Genomic DNA, 20,576 nt, shown 5'->3' on the forward strand with positions numbered 1-20,576 from the left:
GATGGCGAGCCAGAAGGTGATATTTGAAGAGATCAAGGTGGAAAGAAAGGATCAAGGCGGGACCCATTCACGCCACAAGTCAAGTTGTTTTTTTCTCAAAAAAGAATCCCTTTTTCAAGTTATTTTCTTTTAGATGCTCTTATCCTGCCCTTATTATTTTTATAACTAAGGCAAGGACAAGCATATCTCCTACTCCTTCCTGCTCCTTATTTCCTCCCCTCCCCCGTGAGGTGAGCTGGGTTGAGTCAGCCAGTCGTCTTTCATGCTTAAGGTGGGACTGGAACTCGCCGTCTCCTGCTGATTGGCCCGAAGTCACCCAGCTGGCTTTCTTGCCTAAGGTAGGATTAGAACTCACTGTCTCCTGGTTTCTAGCAGGCCCAAACTCTCAATGTTATCTTGCATGTCCGGGTTTGTGTGTGTGTGTGTGTGGGGGGGGTGTTTCACTAAATTTGTGTGGGCTGAAGAAGGTCAGAGTGAGAAACAGGATTTTCACCATCTTCAAATTATTTTTATGTTGTTGTTAGCTGCGAAGTCGTGTCCGACCCATCGCGACCCTATGGACAACATTCCTCCAGGCCTTCCTGTCCTCTACCATCTTCTGGAGTCCATTTAAGCTCACGCCTACTGCTTCAGTGACTCCATCCAGCCACCTCATTCTCTGTCGTCCCCTTCTTCTATTGCGTCCCCTTCTTCTATTGCCCTCGATCTTCCCCAGCATTAGGCTCTTCTCCAGGGAGTCCTTCCTTCTCATTAGGTGGCCAAAGTACTTGAGTTTTAGCTTCAGGATCTGGCCTTCTAAAGAGCAGTCAGGATTGATCTCCTCTAGGACTGACCGGTTTGATCGCCTTGCAGTCCAAGGGATTCGCAGGAGTCTTCTCCAGCACCACAGTTCAAAGGCCTCAATTCTTTGGCGCTCAGCCTTTCTTATGGTCCAACTTTCACTGCCATACATTGCAACTGGGAAAACCATAGCCTTGACTATACGCACTTTTGTTGACAGGGTGATGTCTCTGCTTTTTAGTGTGCTGTCTAGATTTGCCATGGCTTTCCTCCCCAGGAGCAAGCGTCTTTTGATTTCTTGGCTACAGTCCCCATCTGCAGTGATCTTGGAGCCCAGAAAAATAAAATCTGTCACTACTTCCATTTCTTCCCCGTCTATTTGCCAGGAATTGAGAGGGCCAGATGCCATGATCTTGGTTTTCTTAATGTTAAGTTTCAACCCAAGTTTTGCACTCTCCTTCTTCACCCGCAACAAGAGGCTCTTTAGTTCTTCTTCACTTTCTGCCATTAGAGTGGTATCATCTGCGTATCTCAGGTTGTTGATATTTCTTCCGGCAATCTTAATTCCAACTTTTGATTCATCTAGCCCTGCCTTTCTCATGATGTGCTCTGCATATAAGTTAAATAGGCAGGGCGACAGTATACATCCTTGCCGGACTCCTTTCCCAATTTTGAACCAATCAGTGGTTCCGTGTCCAGTTCTCACTGTTGCTTCTTGACCCGCATATAGGTTTCTCAAGAGACAAATAAGATGGTCTGGTACTCCCATCTCTTTAAGAACTTGCCACAGTTTGTTATGATCCACACAATCAAAGGCTTTAGCATAGTCAATGAAGCAGAAGTAGATGTTTTTCTGGAACTCTCTAGCTTTCTCCATGATCCAGCGTATGTTGGCAATTTGATCTCTAGTTCCTCTGCCTCTTCGAAATCCTGCCTGTACTTCTGGTAGTTCTCGATCCACATACTGCTGAAGTCTAGCTTGTAGGATTTTAAGCATGACTTTACTAGCATGAGAAATGAGTGCAATGGTGCGATAGTTTGAACATTCTTTGGCACTGCCTTTCTTTGGAATTGGAATGTAAACTGATCTTTTCCAATCCTGTGGCCATTGTTGAGTTTTCCAAATTTGCTGGCAAATTGAGTGTAGCACTTTTACTGCATCGTCTTTTAAGATTTTGAATAGCTCAGCTGGAATACTGTCACTTCCACTAGCTTTGTTGTTGCTCAGCTTTTCTAAGGCCCACTTCACTTCACATTCTAGGATGTCTGGCACGAGGTCAGTGACCACCTCATTGTGATTATCAGGGACGTTAAGCTCATTCTTGTATAGTTCTTCTGTGTAATTTTGCCACCTCTTCTTAATCTCTTCTGCCTCTGTTAGGTCCCTGCCATTTTGGTCCTTTATCATGCCCATTTTTGCATTAAACGTTCCCTTCATTTCTCCAATTTTCTTGAAAAGATCTCTGGTCCTCCCTATTCTATTGTTTTCTTCTATTTCTTTGCACTGTTCATTTAAGAAGGCATTCTTATCTCTTCTAGCTATTCTCTGGAATTCTGCATTCAATTGGGCGTATCTTTCTTTTTCTCCCTTGCCTTTCGCTTCCCTCCTTTCCTCAGCTATTTGCAAAGCTTCCTCAGACAGCCATTTTGCTTTCTTGCATTTCTTTTTCTTTGGGATGGTTTTGGTTGCTACCTCTTGTACAATGTCGCGAACCTCTGTCCATAGTTCTTCAGGCACTCTGTCTATCAGATCTAATTCCTTAAATCTATTTGTCACCTCTACTGTATATTCAACAGGGATATGATTTAATTCATACCTGAGTGGCCTAGTGCTTTTCCCTACTTTCTTCAGTTTAAGCCTAAACTTTGCAAGGAGAAGCTCATGGTCTGAGCCACAGTCAGCTCCTGGTCTTGTTTTTACTGACTGTATAGAGCTTCTCCATCTTTGGCTGCAGAGCATATAGTCAATCTGATTTCTGTGTTGACCATCTGGTGATGTCCATGTGTAGAGCCGTCTCTTGGGTTGTTGAAAAAGAGTGTTTGCTATGACCATCGTATTCTCTTGACAGAATTCTATCAGCCTGTGCCCTGCTTCATTTTGCACTCCAAGGCCAAACTTGCCTGTTATTCCAGTTATCTTTTGGCTTCCTACTTTAGCATTCCAATCCCCCATGATGATAAGAACATCATTTTTTGGTGTTAGTTCTATAAGGTGCTGTAGGGCTTCATAGAACTGGTCAATTTCATCCTCTTCAGCACTGGTGGTTGGGGCATAGACCTGGACTACTGTGATATTGAATGGTTTGCCTTGGATTCGAACTGAGATCATTCTGTCATTTTGAGGATTGTATCCCAGTATTGCTTTTCCTACTCTTTTATTGACTATGAAGGCTACTCCATTTCTTCTGAAGGATTCTTGCCCACAATAGTATACCTGATGGTCATCTGAATTAAATTCACCCATTCCTGTCCATTTTAGTTCACTGATACCTAAGATGTCAATGTTCAGTCTTGTCATCTCTTGTTTGACCACGTCCAGTTTTCCTTGATTCATGGATCTTACATTCCAGGTTCCTATGGAGAAAAAATCTTTACAGCATTGGACTTTCCTTTCACCACCAGACACATCCACAGCTGAGCGTCCTTTCGGCTTTGGCCCAGTCGCTTCATTCTTTCTGGCGCTACTAGTACTAGCCCTCTGCTCTTCCCCAGTAGCATATTGGACGCCTTCCGACCTGAGGGGCTCATCTTCCAGCGTCATATCGTTTTGCCTTTTGGTACTGTCCATAGGGTTTTCATGGCAAAGATACTGGAGTGGTTTGCCATTTCCTTCTCCAGTGGATCACGTTTTGTCAGAACTCTCTGCTATGACCTGTCCGTCTTGGGTGGCCCTGCACGGCATAGCTCATGGCTTCATTGAATTACGCAAGCCCCTTCGCCACGACAAGGCAGTAATCCATTATTTTTATAGCATCATTTAAAGTTCTGGTTTTAATCTTCAGAGCCCTCCACCCAACGGCCCCTCCTCCAGCGGCATTGGAACTACAACTTTTGGAACTACAACAATTTAATCTTTTTTTAATTTTAATTTTTAATTGTTTTTTAACTTTTGTTATTTTGTATTCCCCTTCATGGATTACTGCCTTGTCGTGGCGAAGGGGCTTGCGTAATTCAATGAAGCTATGAGCTATGCCGTGCAGGGCCACCCAAGACGGAAAGGTCATAGCAGAGAGTTCTGACAAAACGTGATCCACTGGAGAAGGAAATGGCAAACCACTCCAGTATCTTTGCCATGAAAACCCTATGGACAGTACCAAAAGGCAAAACGATATGACGCTGGAAGATGAGCCCCTCAGGTCGGAAGGCGTCCAATATGCTACTGGGGAAGAGCAGAGGGCTAGTACTAGTAGCGCCAGAAAGAATGAAGCGACTGGGCCAAAGCCGAAAGGACGCTCAGCTGTGGATATGTCTGGTGGTGAAAGGAAAGTCCGATGCTGTAAAGATTTTTTCTCCATAGGAACCTGGAATGTAAGATCCATGAATCAAGGAAAGCTGGACGTGGTCAAACAAGAGATGACAAGACTAAACATTGACATCTTAGGTATCAGCGAACTAAAATGGACAGGAATGGGTGAATTTAATTCAGATGACCATCAGGTATACTACTGCGGGCAAGAATCCTTCAGAAGAAATGGAGTAGCCTTCATAGTCAATAAAAAAGTAGGAAAAGCAATACTGGGATACAATCCTCAAAATGACAGAATGATCTCAGTTCGAATCCAAGGCAAACCATTCAATATCACAGTAGTCCAAGTCTATGCCCCAACCACCGGTGCTGAAGAGGATGGAATTGACCGGTTCTATGAAGCCCTACAGCACCTTATAGAACTAACACCCAAAAATGATGTCCTTATCATCATGGGGGATTGGAATGCTAAAGTAGGAAGCCAAAAGATAACGGGAATAACAGGCAAGTTTGGCCTTGGAGTACAAAATGAAGCAGGGCACAGGCTGATAGAATTTTGTCAAGAGAATACTATGGTGATAGCAAACACTCTTTTCCAACAACCCAAGAGACGGCTCTACACATGGACATCACCAGACGGTCAACACAGAAATCAGATTGACTATATGCTCTGCAGCCAAAGATGGAGAAGCTCTATACAGTCAGTAAAAACAAGACCAGGAGCTGACTGTGGATCAGACCATGAGCTTCTTGTTGCAAAGTTTAGGCTTAAATTAAAGAAAGTAGGGAAAAGCGCTAGGCCAGTCAGGTATGAATTAAATCATATCCCTGTTGAATATACAGTAGAGGTGACAAATAGATTTAAGGAATTAGATCTGATAGACAGAGTGCCTGAAGAACTATGGACAGAGGTTCGCAACATTGTACAACAGGTAGCAACCAAAACCATCCCAAAGAAAAAGAAATGCAAGAAAGCAAAATGGCTGTCTGAGAAAGCTTTGCAAATAGCTGAGGAAAGGAGGGAAGCGAAAGGCAAGGGAGAAAAAGAAAGATACGCCCAATTAAATGCAGAATTCCAAAGAATAGCTAGAAGAGATAAGAATGCCTTCTTAAATGAACAATGCAAAGAAATAGAAGAAAACAATAGAATAGGGAGGACCAGAGATCTTTTCAAGAAAATTGGAGAGATGAAAGGAACGTTTCATGCAAAAATGGGCATGATAAAGGACCAAAATGGCAGGGACCTAACAGAGGCAGAAGAGATTAAGAAGAGGTGGCAAAATTACACAGAAGAACTATACAAGAATGAGCTTAACGTCCCTGATAATCATAATGAGGTGGTCACTGACCTCGAGCCAGACATCCTAGAATGTGAAGTGAAGTGGGCCTTAGAAAAGCTGAGCAACAACAAAGCTAGTGGAGGTGACAGTATTCCAGCTGAGCTATTCAAAATCTTAAAAGATGATGCAGTAAAAGTGCTACACTCAATTTGCCAGCAAATTTGGAAAACTCAACAGTGGCCACAGGATTGGAAAAGATCAGTTTACATTCCAATTCCAAAGAAAGGCAGTGCCAAAGAATGTTCAAACTATCGCACCATTGCACTCATTTCTCATGCTAGTAAAGTTATGCTTAAAATTCTACAAGCTAGACTCCAGCAGTATGTGGATCGAGAACTACCAGAAGTACAGGCAGGATTTCGAAGAGGCAGAGGAACTAGAGATCAAATTGCTAACATACGCTGGATCATGGAGAAAGCTAGAGAGTTCCAGAAAAACATCTACTTCTGCTTCATTGACTATGCTAAAGCCTTTGATTGTGTGGATCATAACAAACTCTGGCAAGTCCTTAAAGAGATGGGCATACCAGACCATCTTATTTGTCTCTTGAGAAACCTATATGCGGGCCAAGAAGCAACAGTGAGAACTGGACACGGAACCACTGACTGGTTCAAAATTGGGAAAGGAGTCCGGCAAGGCTGTATACTGTCGCCTTGCCTATTTAACTTATATGCAGAGCACATCATGAGAAATGCAGGGCTAGATGAATCAAAAGTTGGAATTAAGATTGCCGGAAGAAACATCAACAACCTAAGATATGCAGATGATACCACTCTAATGGCAGAAAGTGAAGAAGAACTAAAGAGCCTCGTGTTGCGGGTGAAGAAGGAGAGTGCAAAAGTTGGGTTGAAACTTAACATTAAGAAAACCAAGATCATGGCATCTGGCCCTCTCAATTCCTGGCAAATAGATGGGGAGGAAATGGAGGTAGTGACAGATTTTGTTTTCCTGGGCTCCAAGATCACTGCAGATGGGGACTGTAGCCAAGAAATTAAAAGACGCTTGCTCCTTGGGAGGATAGCCATGGCAAATCTAGACAGCACACTAAAAAGCAGAGACATCACCCTGTCAACAAAAGTGCGTATAGTCAAGGCTATGGTCTTCCCAGTTGCAATGTATGGCAGTGAAAGCTGGACCATAAGAAAGGCTGAGCGCCAAAGAATTGAAGCCTTTGAACTCTGGTGCTGGAGAAGACTCCTGCGAGTCCCTTGGACTGCAAGGCGATCAAACCGATCAGTCCTAGAGGAGATCAACCCTGACTGCTCTTTAGAAGGCCAGATCCTGAAGCTAAAACTCAAATACTTTGGCCACCTAATGAGAAGGAAGGACTCACTGGAGAAGAGCCTAATGCTGGGAAAGATTGAGGGCAAGAGAAGAAGGGGACGACAGAGAATGAGGTGGCTGGATGGAGTCACTGAAGCAATAGGCGTGAGCTTAGATGGACTCCAGAAGATGGTAGAGGACAGGAAGGCCTGGAGGAACATTGTCCATAGGGTCGCGATGGGTCGGACACGACTTCGCAACTAACAACAAAATTTTGTATTGGTTTGATTTTAAAAAGTCCTTCGGGAAAGGGCGGTATATAAATCTAATAAAATAAATAAATAAACTTCCACGTGCCCAGCCAGCCTAGCCCCGGATCCCACTTGCTAAGAATCCAGAGAGAGGCATTATTTATATTTATACTTATTATATTTACATGCCACCCACCAGGCGACTGTCCAAGGCACCAGCAGTCTGGGAGCAACTTTTCCAACTTAATAATTGTCATTAAAATTTAGACACTTTTGTGAGTGGCAGCTTATGCCTTTTAATAGGATTTGTGGGTCAGAAAAGGCTTCCTACCTCCCCCTGATATTTTTTTGGGGGGGCAGCATAGGATTTTACTGTTTCCAAAACTTGAGGTGCGCCAATTGGGAAAAAAACCCGCCCGTGTGTTTGGATGCTCCATTCTTCAGACCTCCGGGAGCTGGTGAGGGGCAGCATCCTGCTGGGAACCGGGAGGCTTTGTACTGGTGTTTAATCCCCCAAATATTTCCTTTAATCCAGTTGGTGCCAAGACAGCCTTCAGCTTTGTTGCGTAACTCTCTCGTTTTGCACAATTGCACATTGACTGCTGTCATCATCGTGGATGACTAATTTGACATGGGAATAAAGTTGCCATGAATGCACCTTCAGAACAAGGCGAAATTAACCTAAGAATTTCCCAGGTGGCAACAGGACTCATTTTTCCCACAAAATGTTGTCGAGAGCTGGGGAAGGAATGAAAGGCAAACTTTTTCCAAGCTTCCCCCAACCTGCTCCTGGTTCAGACCTAAATTTGTATTGAGTCCAGGTGTGTTTACCCTGACCGGCCCCCCTTGACTCCCCTGCGCCCCTCCCATACCCGCAGCCCTGTTTTAGCCTTCCTTTTGTGACACGGTGTATGGCACTCTTTGTCGGCTGCACGCAATAGCCGTTCGCCTTACCGAACACCTGCAAGCATTTAAAACGGTGGGTCTCCCTCCCTGCGTCCTCTGGAGTTGATTTGCTGTTTAGGTTTCAAATGCCACAATCACTCTGCTTTGAAGGATAAGCAGAGCAGAGCAAAGGATCCTTCCCCAGTGTGGTTCCTGTGAAAATGACTTCATTTGCGGTGCTTGGACAACCATTTGTTTGAAATAATATAGGGTCCCCTGTGTGAGCAGTGGGTTGGACTAGAAGACCTCTGAGGCCCCTTCCAATTCTATGGAGATTCTCAGTCATTCAGGTCACAGCGGTCCAATAATAATAATAATATGCTGGCAGCAACCCGTGTCAACTATTAGTGCCAGTCAATTTGAGTGTTCAGTTGACTGAGTTTCATGTTTTATGAATAAAAGTTTTATATAATAATGAAAGAAACAGAAGGCTTAATGCTGGCTGCTCAGGAACAAGCACTACAAACTAATGCCATGAAAGCGAAGATACAAAAATCTACTGACAATCCAAATTGCCGACTTTGCAACAACAAAGTTGAAACTGTTTCACATTAATATGTGAGTGCAGTAAAATTGCACAAACTGATTACAAAGCTAGGCATGACCGAGTTGCTAAACTAATCCACTGGGCATTGTGTAAAAAATACGACTTGCCTGTGTCCTAAAAGTCGTGGGAACATAGGGTGGAAAAAGTTGTGGAGAATGAGAGGGTGAAGATCTTGTGGGACTTCCGAATACAGACCGATCGCCATTTGGAACACAACACGCCAGATATCGCAGGTGAAGAGAACCGAAGCGTAGACCTGATTGATATCGCTGTACCAGGAGATGCCAGAGTCGAAGAAAAAGAACTGTGGAAAATTACGAAATACCGCAACCTGGTCATCAAAACTGCGCGATTATGGATGAAACGCGTAACAGTGATACCCATTGACATCGGGGCACTGGGAACGATGTCCAAAAATCTTGCAAAAGACATAAAGAATTTGCAGCTTCCTGCAATAACTCCAGCAAAGCTACAAAAAACTGCGCTACTCGGAACATCTTACATTTTAAGGAGATACCTGGTTGATACCTAGGATGCTGGCAGCAACCCTTGCCAACCATTAGTGCCAGTCAATTTGAGTGTTCAGTTGACCGAGTTTCATGTTTTATGAATAAAAGTTATATAATAATAATAATAGGTTGGAAGGGACCTTGGAGGTCATCTAGTCCAACCCCTGCTCGGGCAGGAAACCCTATCCCATTTCAGACAAATGGCTGTCCAGTCTCTTCTTAAAGACTTCCAGTGTTGGAGCATTCACCGCTTCTGGAGGTAGGTTGTTCCACTGGTTAGTTGTTCCCACTGTCAGGAAGTTTCTCCTTAGTTCCAGGTTGCTTCTCTCCTTGGTCAGTTTCCATCCGTTGCTTCTTTTTCCTGCCTTCAGGCGCTTTGGAGAATATGCCTTGTTCAAGAGGCAGCTGGGGCTTCCTTTGTTTTTCCTTAAAAGACGCTTCGCTTCTCATTCAAGAACTGAAGAAGATTCTTGGATGGGAAGCGAAACGTCTTCAAGGGAAAACAAAGCCCAGTTGTCTTTTGGAAAAACACTTATGGGACTTCCAATTCTGTTATGCCGCTCTCAGAAAATCAGTCCGACGTCTCAGTTAGCGCACACTTCTGGTTGGTTTTAAAAAAAAACCTTCTTCGGAGTCCCGAGAACCTCCTTCGGCAAGGAGTTTGAACGTAATTCTTGGGCGGAACTGGGGGAAAAAACAACAACGGTGCGGTGGTTTACACGTTGTTAGCCTGACCCGTGTGAAGAAGAGCTGAGCACATTGGCCGTCGCCAGCTGACCTCGAGCAGGGTTTGGAAGTCCCAGGCCTGTAGCCTCAGCTGGAATTTGGACATCAAATTTGGAATAAAACAAAAGCAAAACACTTTCTCGGCTCTTTTTTTTTTTTTTGCAAGGATACCGCGCTGGATTTGAAGGAGGTTTTATTTCCGCGGTGCCTATTTTCAGCGGATTCTTTCTTTCAGTCTTTTGGTTAAGATGCCCAGAAGGCAGCTCAGACACAAAGACCCCTTCATGGATCTTGTCAAGCAACGGGAGGCTGAATAGCAGTGGGCGGCCGGCCGTGCCAGCGCTGGTGCCCTCACCCCAACAAGTCCTGGATAACCTCTTCAGCTTGGCACGTTTGCGGGAGAAGTCAGTTGAAGCGACCTGTGCCCCAGTTTAGGAAAGCCTTGGAGAGAATAGATAAATACAGTGAAGCACAGGTACAAGGGGTGTGATGTAGGAGCCGTGACCAGGGGGGCTTTTGCCCAGGTTCGCCTGGTGCGCCAGTTGCGACCCTACCTGGACCGAGATGCCCTACGCACAGTCACTCATGCGCTCGTGACCTCCCGTTTAGACTACTGCAACGCTCTCTACATGGGGCTGCCCTTGAGGACCACTCGGAGGCTTCAGCTGGTGCAGAATGTGGCCGCGCGAGTTGTGATGGGGGTCTCCCGATACTCCCATGTAACACCTCTACTCCGCGAGCTGCATTGGCTTCCGGTTGCCCTCCGGGTGAGATTCAAGGTGCTGGTGATGACCTATAAAGCCCTAAATGGCTTGGGTCCGGATTATCTTAGGGAGCACCTGCTGCCAGCATCAACTTCCCATCGTCCTGTGCGCTCCCACAGGGAGGGTCTTCTCAGGGTGCCACCGGTAAGAGATTGCCGGCGGACGACACCCAGGGATAGGGCCTTCTCAGTGGGGGCGCCTGCCCTTTGGAACCAGCTGCCAGTGGAGCTTAGGACTGCCCCCGACCTTCGTTCATTCCGCCGGGACCTGAAGACCTGGCTCTTCGAGCTCTCTGGCCCAGGCTGAGGATTAATCTTATTTTAATTGGGGTTTATTTATACAGGGACAAATATAATTTTTTTTAAATTTGTTTTTAACTTTTGTATCTTGTTTTTTTTAATTACCCTGTAAACCGCCCTGAGTCCTTCGGGAAAGGGCGGTATATAAATGTATATAAATGTCAACTTCCCTTCGCCCTGTGCGTTCCCACAGAGAGGGCCTCCTCAGGGTGCCACCGGTCAGAGAATGTAGATTGGTGGCCCCCAGGGGGAGATCTTTCTCTGTGGGCGCCCCGGAGCTATGGAACCAGTTACCGGTTGAGCTCCGGACGGCGCCCGATCTTCGCTCCTTTCGCCGCGATCTGAAAACATACCTGTTCGAACAAGCCGGCCTGGCCTGAGGGTGGGATTGCTGGGTTTTTATTATTATTTTATTGGGGGTTTTATTAATGTATTTATTGTTTTTTATGGGCATGTATTTAATAACTTTTTAATTTTTGTAACTTCATGTTTTATTCTTGCCCTGTACACCGCCCTGAGTCCTTCGGGAGAAGGGCGGTATAGAAATATTAATAAAAAATAAAATAAAATAAAATAAATGTACAGGTCTTCGCTGGAAGGAGACGTCGCCCTCCCCTCCCCATCTTTTCACTTCAGGAAAAGTGCCGAGCGCTATTTCCTACGAGCAAAGAGTTTTCTGGTCCTCCTCAACGTTCCTCAGAGATGGAGCCTAGAGAAGGATTTTGCCCTCTCTTGATGTCACCCGAGAGAAATGTCCTGCTTTCACCTGTCAGCTGCGACACTGCTGACCCTGGGGGGGGCAGGGGGCTGCAGAATCAGAGCCCCCCCCACTCCCCTTTAATTATTTCCAGTAACTTAGGACATGTTTTGTTTGAGGATTCCTAGAAACTTTTTGTTTAAAAAGAAAGAAAAAACAAGCATACTTTGCTTGACTTAAAGGAATGCGGGGAGATTTATTTGTTTATTTATATTGGCGCTCCAGCGGGCAGCATACAGAACTTAAAACATTAAAAAGAACTAAAACGCTCAATCGAAGGGAAGGCCGCATTGAATTACGTCTAATAAATAGCAAAAGGAACGTATCGGGCAGTGAAACGATGGCCGGTGTCAACCCTGGGCCTTCAACCAAAGCCAGATTTTTCAAGCTTTCTCTGGAGCCCTCGGGGAGGGGTGGGTGGGTGATCTCCTGATCCCTTGGGGGGATTTTCTTCTGGAGGGTGGAGGCGCCCTTCTTGGATTCTGCAAAATGGCAACATTTAACAGAATAGAATAGAGCCGGAAGGGACCTTGGAGGTCTTCTAGTCCAGCCCCATGCTCAGGCAAGAGAACCTATACCATCTCAGACAAGCGACTGTCCAGCCTCTTCTTAAAAACCTCCAGGGATGGAGCGCCCACGACTTCTGGAGGCAACTTCTGTTCCACTGGTTAATTGTCTTGAAGTTTCTCCAGGTTGCTTCTCTCCTCGATTACTTTCCATCCGTTGTTTCTCGTCCTTCCCTCTGGTGCTTTGCTGAATAACGTGACACCGCCCCCCTCTTCTTCGTGGCAGCCCCTCAAATACCGGAAGGCTGCTATCCTGTCTCCCCTATTTCTTCTTTTCTCCAGACTGGCCAAACCCAAATCCTGCAGCCGTTCTTCGTACGTTTTGGTCTCCGGTCTCCTTTGATCATCTTAGTTGCTCTTCTCTGAACTTTTTCCAAAATCTCAACATCTTTTTTGTAGTCTGGTGACCAAAATGGGTTGCAGTATTCCAGGGGTGGCCTTACTAGAGTTTTATAAAGCGGTAACTAATACTTTGCGTAATAAGGGGGACTTAGAGCAAGCACCCTGTTCCTCTGGAATGTACTGGGAGGGCAGAAGCGGTCAGTCCCCGATATCTCCAGGCCCGACGCCGTATGGGTTTTAGAGGTAGTGACTATACAGAGGGAAGGATCCACAGGTCGGGGGGGGGGGCAGCAACTGGGGCAGAAATGGGAGGGCAGATTTCAGTTTGTTGATGGTATATAAGCAAAACATCCGAGTAGGCTATATATTCGCCCAGGTTCGCCTGGTGCGCCAGTTGCGGCCCTATCTAGACCGGGATGCCCTATGTACGGTCACTCATGCGCTCGTGACCTCTCGCCTGGACTACTGCATGGGGCTGCCCTTGAAGACCACTCGGAGGCTCCAACTGGTACAGAATGCAGCTGTGAGAGTTGTGTTGGGAGTTTCCCGATACTCCCATGTTACACCTCTGCTCCGCGAGCTGCATTGGCTCCCAGTTGTCTTCCGGGTGAGATTCAAGGTACTGGTAATGGTGTTCAAGGCCCTACATGGCAGGGGTCCGGAGTAGCTCAGGGATCACCTGCTGCCAGCATCAACTTCCCTCCGCCCTGTGCGTTCCCACAGAGAGGGCCTCCTCAGGGTGCCACCGGTCAGAGAATGTCGTCTGGTGGCCCCCAGGGGGAGGTCCTTCTCTGTGGGCGCCCCGGAGCTATGGAATCGGTTACCAGTTGAGCTCCGGATAGCACCCGACCTTCGCTCCTTCCAACGCGATCTGAAGACTCACTTATTCGAACAAGCCGGCCTGGCCTGATGGGGGATGGGTTGGGATTTTATTGTTGTTTTTAATATATCTATTTATTGTTTTAGCTTGGGCATTGTGTTTAATTCTTTTTTAACTTTTGTATCTTTGTATTTTTATATGTTTGCCCTGTTCACCGCCCTGAGTCCTTTGGGAGAAGGGCGGTATACAAATAAAATTATATTATTATTATTATTATTCATTTTAGTGAAGATGATGGTAAGCAAAGAAGAAATCGTTGCGAGGAAAGAAAGGCCCACATAAAGGCTAGTCTGAAAGGGGTGGGAAGGAGGTTACGCAGAGTTGGAAAGGAAGGAAGGAAGGAAGGAAGGAAGGAAGGAAGGAAGGAAGGAAGGAAGGAAGGGAGGGACATTATCCGTCCTGGAGGTGCTCAGAGGCTCCGGGACAGGTAACCTCTCTTGCAACAAAGGGAAATGTGTGTGTGTGTGTGTGTGTGTGTGTGTGTGTGTGTGTGTGTGCCTGGCAGGGGGGGGATTGAGAGGTCATGTTATCCTTGAACATTTTTTGTCCATTCCCCCTCCTCCACCCTCCCCCCCGCCTCACCCTCTTTTGCTCATGCAATATATTTTTAGGCCTGGATCCAGAGTCCTTCTTTATGCAATCAATGGATTCCCATTTGTCATGGCTAACAAAGGACCCATTGAGGCTGCAACGGCCTATTCTGCCAAGTCGGGACAGAGGTGAAAAAAAAGTTTTGTTGTTCTTGCTGTGCCCGCTTCGGAAGTGGGGAGGGGGGGCTGTGTTTTGGGGCTGGCTGTGCCCATCCTTCTCCCCCCCCCTCCAGCCAAGCCACTTCTTCCTTTTCCCTCTGGCCTGGCATCCTTCCCCCCCCCTCCACCCCCCCCCCGGGCCTGGCCTTCTTCCTGGGCCTCAGACCTGCGATAATTCCCATTTCTTTTAAAAACTGCTTAAAGGCCTCTGCAAAGGGTCTTCTCTCCCTTCCCCTCGATTTACAAACAGCTCACTTAGTGACCATTCAAAGGGACAACGGCCTTGGGGGAAAAAAAAAGTGACCCGGCTGTTTTTCACCGTGACGACCTTGGAAAGCGATCCCCACGATCAAAATCCGGAGGCTTGGCAACGGGCTCCCGTTTAGGACCGTTGCTGTGTCCCAAGGTCACGGGACCCCGTCTTTGCAGCCGTGTCCGACAAGCCAAGTCCCTGGGGCAAGCCAGATTCACTTAACAACCGGGTTGTTAATTTATCAGCTGCAGTGATTCCCTTGGCAACTGTGGCAAGGAAGGCCCTAAAAATCGGACAAAGCTCACTTAACAACGGAGACGTTGGGCCCGGTTCTGGTGCTAAGTGACCACTTGACCCAACGGTGACTCGGGAGTACCCCACCCGCCGCCTCTTCCCCACCACCCACCACCCCCCATTGCTAAATGTTGCCCATTTTTGGATTGACCCTCCTTGTGGGCCCTGCCCAGGGGCTGGACAAAGCACGAGTCCTACAATTAAGGGGCCAAGAAGCAAAAAAGATGCTGCTCCTAGTAAGGGATCCAGGATCTCCTTTGCCGGACAGGGATCCTGTGACCCAGTCATTGGAGGAGAGAAATGGGTTACCCCTCACCAAAGCTTTTGCATTTTTTATAGAATTTCTGAGCCAGGAAAGATGCCAGATACCTCCTCATTTAGCACTAGCACTAGCGCTTAGACGTATGTGCAGCTTCACAGGGCTTTTACAGCCACCTCTAAGCCGTTTACGGAGTCGGCATCTTTGCCCCCAACCATCTAGGTCCTCTAGGTCAGGGGTAGGCAACCTCGGCTCTTTTATGACTCATGGACTTCAACTCCCAGAATTCCTGAGCCAGCATGCTGACTGTTCTGTACCAGCCTACTACCGGCCCTGCAGAAAAGGCAGGGACAACCCCTTTACAAACGGCAAGAGGCTGGAACTAAGCCTGCCAAATTTATTAACGTAAAACAGAGCCAAACCAAAACACGAACCATGAAACAGGAGCTATTCAAGCGGTTGCCTTCAGCAAACCAGCCCTCCCACACATTCCCCTTTTAAACAGTTCAGGGAGTGGCTTCTCTCTGCCTCCTTCCGAGGTGCCCCATTGCCTTCCTCTGTTTACTCCTGATTGACTGCCTCCTGCGTCGGGCGTCCTTGAACAGGGCCAGCTGTGGGTCATCTTCATCCACGCTGTCAGGCTCACACAGCTGGGTCTCCACCAGGTAGGAGGGGCCTGGCTGGGGGCTCTGCGGAGCCTCAAGGCCATCATCAGCAAGCTCTTCAACACCCCCCTCCTCCTCCTCTGAGTCGTCCGACCCAACTGCTGAACCCACAGGCTGACCCTGAATCACAACACTGGCTCAGGAATTCTGGGAGTCGAAGTCCATGAGTCATAAAAGAGCCGAGGTTGCCTACCCCTGCTCTAGGTCCACTGGAAGTTTTTAATAGTACCAATAAGAAGAGACTGGGCAGACATTTGTCCGAAATGGTATAGGGTTTCCTGCCTGAGCAGGGGGTTGGACTAGATAACCTCCAAGGTCCCTTCCAACTTTATTATTATTATTATTTTACCGACCTCGGAAGGACGGAAGGCTGAGTCGACCTTGAGCTGGTGAGGGGATCGAACCCCTGGCCATGAGCAGAGTCAGCCTTCAATGCTGCACCACCACGGCTCTTACAAGAGGAAGGAAGGAAGAAAAGGAGAAAGAAAAAGGAGGGAAGAAGGAAGAAGAGGGAGAGAAAAAGAGAAGGGAAAGAAGAGATGGAGGGGAGAATAGAGGGAAGGAAAGGTAGAAGGAAAAGGGCGTGAAGGAGAGAGGGAGGGAAGAAAGGAGAGGGAGAGAATAGCAACAGCCCTTAGACTTATATACCCCTTCACGCTGCTCTCACAGCCCACTCTAAGAGGTTTACAGAGTCGGCCTATTTGCCCCCAGCAATCTGGGTCCTCATTTTACCGACCTCGGAAAGACGGAAGGCTGAGTCGACCTTGAGCTGGTCAGGATCGAACTCCTGACAGTGGGCAGAATTAGCCTGCCATGCTGCATTCTAACCACTGCGCCCCCCGGAGCTCTTACAAGAGAAAGAAGGGAAGGGGAGAGGAAAAAAAAAAGAAAAGCAGAAAGATAAAGGAGGGAGGGAGGAAAGGAGAGGGAGAGAAAAGAAGAAGGGAAATAAGAGATGGAGGGGGCGGGGGAGAAAGAAGAAAATGGAGAAGAAGGAGGGAAGGAAGGAGAGAGTAGAGGGAAGGAAAGAAAAGGAAGGTAGAAAAGGGCGCGAAGGAAGGAGAGAGGGAGGGAGGGAAGGAGAGAGAAGGAGAGAATAGCAATAGCCCTTAGACTTGGGGGCCGGCTGGTGGCCCCCAGGGGGAGGGCCTTCTCTGTGGGCGCCCCGGCCTTATGGAATGAACTGCCGGTGGAGCTCCGGATGGCACCGGGTCTCCGCTCCTTCCGGCGCGGGTTAAAGACCCACCTGTTTGAACAAGCTGGCCTGGCCTGATGGGGAGTTAATTTGGGTTTTTAAATATTTGTATATTTTACTGTTTTATCTTGGGCATTAATTTAATTCTATTTTAACTTTTGTAGTTTTGTACTTTTATTATCTGCCCTGTTCACCGCCCTGAGTCCCTAGGGAGAAGGGCGGTATAAAAATTTAATAAAAACTAAAACTAAAAAACTTATATACCGCTTCAGGCTGCTTTTACAGCCCTCTCTCTAAGCGGTTTACAGAGCCACTGCACCAAACACAGATCCCTTCAGAGGGCTCATTTTCGGTTCCACAATCAAGATCTTTCAAAAAGTAATAAGTAAGATCCTAGTCCTCCTGGCTAAATAAAGGAGTGGCTTTTCTATTGGATCTGTGCTTTTTAACCTTGGCGGCTTTAAGAGGGGTGGATTTGAACTCACAGCTGGGGAATTCTGGGAGTTGAAGTCCACCATAATAATAATAATAATAATAATAATAATAATAATAATAATAATAATAATAATAATAATAATAAGAAGAAGAAGAAGAAGAAGAAGAAGAAGAAGAAGAAGAAGAAGAAGAAGAAGAAGAAGATGAAGAAGAAGAAGAAGAAGAATAAGAATAGTTGGAAGGGACCTTGGAGGTCATCTAGTCCAACCCCCTGCTCAGGCAGGAAACCCTATACCATTTCAGACAAATGGCTGTCCAGTCTCTTCTTAAAAACCTCCAGTGTTGGAGCATTCACCACTTCTGGAGGCAGGTTGTTCCACTGGTTAGTTGTTCTCACTGTCAGGAAGTTTCTCCTTAGTTCTAGGTTGCTTCTCTCCTTGGTTAGTTTCCATCCGTTGCTTCTTGTCCTGCCTTCAGGTGCTTTGGGAGAACAGCTTGACTCCCTCTTCTTTGGGGCAGCCCCTGAGATATTGGAACACTGCTATCATGTCCCCCATCGTCCTTCTCTTCATTAAACTTTCTTTAAATTGCCAAGATTGAGGGGAAAACAAAAAACAAAGATTGTTGCCTGGTTGCATCTGAAGTCTGGTGAATGGTATGTCTCTGCTGTACCAAAATAGATGGGTTGTTTTTTTTTTCAGATGCTTGCAGGGAAGCTTGATTTAATATAGGAACCCAGCAAGGTTGCTTTTGTGAAATTGATCCCATCACTTCCAAGCAAGGATTTTTGTCTTATGGAATCTCTCCCTAACGGACACAAACACACAAAACCCTTCCTTTCCGGTAGGCACAGGTCGAACACGCAGACAACCAAATGGATCCCGGTCGTTTGGGGAGACTGGATGGAACAGAAGCAAAAAGTAACCGAGTGATCTCCAGCACAGGGTCCATACCAAGAGGGACCGCAAGAAGGCAACCTTCGCCTCTCGCTTTAATTTTATGGACGGAAATGTTTAAAACCGCCCAGTAGCTGAAACACTCCGGGCCGTTTACAGCACTGTACAATAAAAGGCCCTCGGAATTATTATTTTTTAAATAAAATAAAATAAAAATAAAAAAGACAGTCTGAATAAAAACATGGGCAAAATAAAAACACGGTATAAACCACTAGGCAGTGGCAAAGACTTAAAACAACCCGAGTTATATAAAAGGCAATTCAGAGAGAGCTGAAAAGATCAATCGATTCCATCGGTGGGGGGTGGGGGTGGGAGAGCCCTCCCCTTGCAGAGGGCCAATTTCCCCACCGAGGGAGGGCCGGGTGGCTACTGGCAGGACAAGGCTGTGCCAACCACCGCCAGTTTGAATTGGCTCCGGAATTGGAGTGACGGCTGCTAAGAACTGGCATAACAGGTTTGCCTCGGCCTCTAAAAGTCTGAACAGATCAAAGCCGTCTCCGGCCAGACAAATGTGTTGGAAAGGGGGGGGGGTCCCTCAGCAGAAAAGCCCCTTCCTATTAATCTTGTCTCCTCCAAGGATTCTGTGTCATGTCCTTGGCAGCAAAACAGCCGGCCTTTGTGCTGGCTTTCTTCCCCGAGCCGATAATCCTGGCTTTACCTGGTGGTCTCCTGCCCGAAGCTTAACCGGTGCTAAACCCACCGAGCTTCCTAGCTTAAAGAAGGCCAAGGAAGGGGCTGCCATCCCGTTAGCCACTTGGCATCTCCAAGGGGCTAGAGCGGCAGCTGCCCCCAACCCTGGCGAGGGGCATAGACTACAGTTCCCATCCTCCTCCCAACTTCTTCCATGCGGACAGGCTAGCTAGCCAGTAACTGGCACACAAACTGGGATTTAATTTAATAATTTAATTTAATAATTTAATTTGTATACCGCCCTTCTCCCGAAGGACTCAGGGCGGTGAACAGGGCAATACACAATAAAAATAGAATACAAAAATTAAAAAGCCATTAAAATGCTTTTGCTTCCCTTTTCTCCTGGGGGAGGGGGCGGGGGGGGGGAAAGGAGAGGTGTGAAACAAACCATGCAGGATTATCACGGGGTGGCAGCGAGGGGAGGGCTGTCGGTAGCCCAAAGCTCATCTCGCCTCTTGCCAGCCTCGGGGAGATAACCACGTAGCTGTTTTCCGGCCACAGCCGCTGCCCGCCTGTTTCCACTTCTCTCCAGACAAGACCCATCATGCCATCACCTTGTAAATGTCACGGGCGCCCTCGCCTGCTGCTTGGCGTGTGCCGTTGGGCCTTCCCAAAATAGGCCTTAGTGCTCCGAGGATGGAGAAGCGGCTGTGCCCGCTTAGTCTGGGTGGGGAAGGGGTGGGGGGCGGAAGGCAACTCAGCTGGGCCTGGATGGAGAAGCAATGAGGAAGGGGGGGGGGCACTTGGGATGCAGGAGTCCAGCTCCCAAGGCCAAGGGGATACCCTGATTCCCTTCCAGCTGAGTGGGGAGTAGGGAAGACAGCTGGAGTGCCCCCAACTCCCAGCAGGACATCATTTAAAGGAGCCGTGTGGGTCTCGGGGCTGAATAAGCAGAAAATCCACTGTGGAGTGGCTGATCTCTGGGTGGGAAACATATAAGGAACGGCTGCTGGAATTGGGTCTGTCTACTTTAATGAAGAGAAGGACCAGGGGGGACATGATAGCAGCCTTCCAATATCCAAGGGGCTGCCCTGAAGAAGAGGGAGTCAAGCTATTCTCCAGAGCACCGGAGGGCAGGACAAGAAACAACGGATGGAAAACTAATCAAGGAGAGAAGCAACCTGGAACTAAGGAGAAACTTCCTGACAGTGAGAACAATGAACCAGTGGAACAACCTGCCTCCAGAAGTGGTGAATGCTCCAACACTGGAGGTTTTTAAGAAGAGACTGCCCAGCCATTTGTCTGAAATGGTATAAGGTTTCCTGCCTGAGCAGGGGGTGGACTAGATGACCTCCAAGCCCCCTTCCAACATTATTATTATTATTATTATTATTATTATTATTATTATTATTATTATTATTATTAAGTTGGGGGAGAGAAGAAGTCACAGGAGAGGAATTGCGGGGTGGGGGGGAGGTGCTCTGGTAGTACCAACTTTTGAGCTGCTTTTAAACAGAATAACAGAACAGAGTTGGAAGGGACCTTGGAGGTCATCCAGTCCAACCCCCTGCTCAGGCAGGAAATACTATAGCATTTCAGACAAATGGCTGGCCAGTCTCTTCTTAAAAGCCTCCAGTGATGGAGCACCCACAACGTCTGGTGGCAAGCTGTTCCACTGGTTGATTGTCCTCACTGTCAGGAAATG

At 47.2% G+C, this 20,576-nt stretch overlaps 1 long non-coding RNA gene across 1 annotated transcript; it reads left to right on the forward strand.

Annotated features, from left to right (window-relative positions):
* Positions 1–239: 239 nt before the first annotated feature.
* On the forward strand, positions 240–18,482 carry LOC310641950. Its single transcript, XR_014492814.1, has 3 exons — positions 240–338; positions 14,047–14,154; positions 18,139–18,482. It is a non-coding gene; the product is annotated as an uncharacterized lncRNA (long non-coding RNA).
* The last annotated feature ends 2,094 nt before the right edge of the window (positions 18,483–20,576 follow it).

This window comes from Vipera ursinii (genome assembly GCF_947247035.1).
Source record: "Vipera ursinii genome assembly, chromosome: 1".
Classification (NCBI taxonomy): domain Eukaryota; kingdom Metazoa; phylum Chordata; class Lepidosauria; order Squamata; family Viperidae; genus Vipera; species Vipera ursinii.